Source organism: Propithecus coquereli, unplaced genomic scaffold, assembly GCF_000956105.1.
Source record: "Propithecus coquereli isolate 6110/MARCELLA unplaced genomic scaffold, Pcoq_1.0 Scaffold108, whole genome shotgun sequence".
Classification (NCBI taxonomy): domain Eukaryota; kingdom Metazoa; phylum Chordata; class Mammalia; order Primates; family Indriidae; genus Propithecus; species Propithecus coquereli.
In genome coordinates this window covers 6,947,434-6,952,697 of record NW_012134747.1, presented here as the reverse complement: position 1 = coordinate 6,952,697, position 5,264 = coordinate 6,947,434, and positions in this window count along the sequence as shown.

Below are 5,264 nucleotides of genomic sequence, written 5' to 3'. Positions count from 1 at the left end.
GTTCTCTATACATCCCTTATAACAAGTATAATTACGTTACATAATCAATGCATTAAACGTGGTATATTTATCCCTACAAGACAGTCCTTTTCCTTTTAATTTGTTAAGATACATACAACAGTTGTTTCTCTAGTTTTAACACATTGATTTATTCATGACTATGACTTGTTAGACATTTAAGCGGACCAGAATCACAAAGAGAAAGAAATATGGCTTTATTCTGGGAAAAAGTATCAATGTAATAATAACACATGGCATCATAAAGGTGGAATTTATGATATATTTATATACTTACATCGTGTTGAGAGAGGAAGAAAAGAATAGGATATTTGAGCATAATAAAATATTAGCTTTACTTTATGGAAGGAAAAATTTTAACTTCTTATATTTAATGTGTATTTTTTCTGAAATAAATATTGCTTTCAGTTTAACATAAATGTTTCATTTTTGACATGCTATTAAATAATCCACTTATTAATTTAGCAAGTATTTACTGAATGTTTTCTTTGGGATAGTCATTGAGGATACAACAGTAAACAACTCAAACCAAAAACTTTGTCTTCTGAGAATGTTAATCTTAGTGCCAGAGGCAAAAAATAACTAAAACACATAAAGAAATTACAGTATTTTAGATATTGATAATTCAAATGGCAAGACCTAAAACGGAAAAAGGGAGGAGTTTGTCAGGGTAGGTGAGGGATATTTATTCCAATAAATTTGTATTTTGTTGCAATGCATAAATTAATAGAAAATATAATTCATGTAGTTGTCATGGGCAGAAATAGAAAGCTGATTTTTTAAACGACTTTTTATTTAAAACATTACTGATTCTTTTTGGTTTGAATTCGAGAGTCAAGACAAATATAAAATAAATAGAAAAGTGTACCTGATATCTCCAGAATTTAAAGACTATTCCACTGCCAACTTCCTGCTGCTAAAACTACAAATACCCTCCCTCTAGGCTCAGGGATTAATGAAGAAGAGGGGGGCATGTGAGTTTGCAAGGGCCAATTTTGAGGGATAGAATTATTTCAGACCCTCTAGATCAAGGAAGGACACATAGATGCCTAAACAGCTGGCAAAATGAGGGACTTTACCTTTTCAGGCCACATACTACAGGCATCTATCCCAACCATGAAGAATTTCCTACTTCCTGTAGACTTAAAAGAAAATTACAGAAAGGATATCAAGCGACTTGGTGACACAGATCCTCCTAGGTATAGTTGTTCCCAGTTATGGAGTTTAGGCAAATAGACATTTAATAAATTTATTGAGCACCTTAGGACAAATTATTATTAAAGCAACCACAAAAATTATTGCCGTACAAAAAAGTCTACAAATTTCTTAGCTTAAATGGTTAACATTGCTTATGTTTCATATAAGAAATTGCTATAATTCTGTAACTAAACCCATGACTGCAATAGCTCAAAGCTTATAGATAAGTTAATTTTATAACCTTGCTTTTGTCATTTGGTTTTTTTGCTCTTATGTTCTTATGTTGTGAAAGTTGACAAATGCCTGTCCACCTACATCCCCATCTGGCTTAGTACATTTAATTGGCTAGAAGTCTTTTGACTTTAAGTCCTTTGGCCATAAGTTTCCCACCAAGGAATAGGTTGGAACCTGGGCAGGTAGTCACACCACCCTGATGAGACAAGATAAAAGTTAGGCCATCGATGCTGCCTCAAGCAAATCTTGGCCAAAAGGGGGGAAATGTAAACTAAAATAAAATCCTAGGTACCCTCTTGCCCACTGAGTGGATCCCTGTTGGCTAAGGAGACCAAAACAAACAGACCTTCCTGACACCAGGACTCATCATCCCCCTTCACTTGCCCCAAGGCACATGGCCCCTTCTTAAAAAGCCCATGATCTCCATTAGTCAGAGAAATGGACTTGAGATTGCTTCTCCTATTCTCCCAACAAGATATCTTTTGTATTAAAAATTCCTTTCTTCCTTGCTCAATAAACCAATCCTCGGTGTCTGAATAATTGGATCTTTATGGGACATACAACTAACTGGACCTAGGCCAAAACCACCTTGCGATTTCGATGACATGTGTATTTATCTTTAATCATAGTATAATAGTATATTTATTTTATGTGAATTATCTAAAGGAAAGAGCCCTAGGTAGTTCAAGTGGTGTAGGAATTATGAAAACTACATTAATATGTCTACTACTTTATTATATTTCCTGTTACTGGACATTATGACAATAAATATTTAACAATTTTTTTCTGACTAGGGTGCTATGCCTTTTCACACAAAGGCATAATTATGAAATATGGGACTCCATGACTCTCCCCATTCCAGCCCAGTTAGACAGTATATCCACGTCTCCTCTGAACAGTATTATTTTGTGTATTATCAACAAAGAATCACAGAGCTCTAATTAATCCAAGCTACAATCACTTTTGAGCCCCTATTGAGTTTTTCTGTTTCTCAGTTCTAATATTTTCAAAATCATTGTGTGAGGAAATAGGCAGTAGGAGTTAGAATCAACAGGAATATTGTTCTATCAAGTCATGTGGATCTTCCAAAAGAGTATCTTTTTCTTTGTTCTTAAACATATACTACCAATTAAACCATGGGACGCTGGCAGAAAATAATAGTGATACTTGATTTCCCCAAGTCAAAAGAGTTTTCTGCATCCAAAGAGTCTATTACACTTTTGTCTTGTTTTGCCTTTCTGGATGATGTAAAGTCTTAGATCTGTCTTTTATACCTTTTGTGAAATATGGTAATTATTTATTTATTGACAATCTGACTCATATGATGAATATGTTACAATAAGTACTTCATGTACTAACAAAGTTTCTAGGCAAGAGTAGCTGATCACTTGTATTTGGCTACTTTTTTGTTTTTAATCAGTCAATTTCTGCATTAATTATAAGATATTTATACCGATTTATATTAATCAGTATCAATAGTGCTCAAAGCTCCTCTTTGAATTTCTGACATCTTCCTCAGCCCTCAGCCAAATGAGATCATCCATCTGAAAGTCTGGCTGCTTAGACACCAAAATGTATCTCTACAAATGTTAGTTCCCCTCCCAGTTTACAGAAGCACTTGCTGTGTAAATACGTATAGATTGCAAATGACCTTTTGTTGTATACATTTGATTGTGTTGCTATTTATCTTTAGACACCCAAATAATGTCTTATGTAACAGTATATTGTACCACAAAATAGGTTTTGAGGATGTTTACTATGCAGCAACTTTTGTCTCCTTAAAAAATTATAAAAAGGCCTTCTATGGAATTCTATTATGCTCTAGTACATCCACCATGTAATTTTTTCAACATGCTATATGCTGTGGTATCATTTTTCATATACCAATGTTTGTAAAAATAAATGGTTTCAGATATAGGGAGAGCTGATTGGTATGAGTTACACTAAAGAGGCTCTGAAATATATTATTATATACTTTTTAGATTAAAAGATGTTTGTAAATGTTTATGACTATCTGATACGGGAATTGATCGATCTAATAAGATTAAACTGCATTATGCTCCAGAAAAACAGTTAGAACCTTCAGGCAAAGCCATCAAATAGAAATAGCAACATTAATCAAAAAATGAGTCTCCACAATAATTGGAGCTTTAATAAGTATATTGAAGCAAAACAGTTGGTTAACACTGTATACTCTGCTGAATAAGCAAATCCATCTTCACATTTGCTTTTGTGGAAAGGCTCTTCCTCAAAATAATGGACTCTAATCGCTCCGAGAGCTAAGTTCTACCATCAAATCAGCTTTGCTTTTCTGCTGAATATTTCAATTCAACAAGTATTTCTGTTCTGGATACTATGCTGAACTCAAATATTTCTTCTTTCCTTAGATGATAAGAAGATCAGGCTAATAAAATTATTACTTGCATTATTATGGAGCAAAGAAGTCATGTTTACTGAATTTGTTAACAAAGGGCCAAAATTTGTAATTGTTCAATAGTCACTGTGAAAAGGACACATTTTTAATTGGAAAATTAACAGGGGAAAATTATTAAATACATATTGATCAAATAAAAGAAGGACCCATGTATGCTATTGTTTTATTTCCAAGTTCAACACAGACATGCATGCTCAGCCCCATACTAATAGAACATGAGACAAATTAGCCACTGTACTATTGCCCATTATTCATTTTTTAAATTCATGCTTGAGGACTTTATTATAATATTATTTTGAAACTTCTAAATGTTCCATGGTTAAAATGTGAAAATCTAACTTTAGATTTCCAGTGCTTTCTGGCGACAATTGCTCAAAACATCTCAGGATACTTTGGTTTCCAGCTTTCTTGCATTCTCCTCTGATGTCCATTACTCATTTCTGAGCACTTTTTATACTCTACATATGGTCGTCTTATGTCATCTTTCTAATCACCAGCTGTGCTCCTACTACTCTATATTTTGTAACGCAAAATTTACTTGTCTTGTAGGATCTTTTCCAGTTAGCACAAGCCAGGCACCAATCCATACACTTAATGTTAAGACCACCTTTGTTTCCTCATTGTGAGTGCTTGCATATATATTATGTATGAGTGCATCTGTATATCATATTCTTGGATAAAGAACAAACTCCAGTTAATGTCCAAACACATGAAAGGGCCATAAGTAAATTTAGTGATTGTTTCTTTTATTAATAGCTATATTGTAAAGCATAATTCTCTAATAATCTAAGTACAACCCTATTGTGTTGGAGAAATATCATGCTGTGGAATATTGACCAGGATGGGCCCTTTCTGCCAAATATATGCCTGTATTATTTACGCACTCAGATAAATTTCAAGCTGATTATCTCTTACTGAGAGGCAGTAATGAGAGCAATATAACAGGGAGATCTAAATTACAACACAATATTTTTTCATGACAATAGAAATGCAAATATCCTAATTAATATGTTAATAGTTCTTCTCCATTTATAGATATTAACTCAAATCTAGTTTGGACTAATACATACACAATATCTTTACCATCTCTTCTCCAATAAATAGATGAGATTCTGAGGGTAGGAATGAAGTCTAATTTATATTCTGTAACTCTTTTATAGAAAGAAAATTCAGGATTCAATAAAAGATGTGATTGTATTAATATAAATTGTGATATAGCTTAAACCTGCTAAGATATCAGACTTTCTTATCAGGTATTTTATAAGTTGAGGAGAAAAAAACTAGAAAAACAACTTTTAGTTTTTCAGACATAGGGCCATGTGGTAACCTTTTAGTTATTTATGAACTTGCAATTATTAATTTATTGAAATTTGCCACCTAT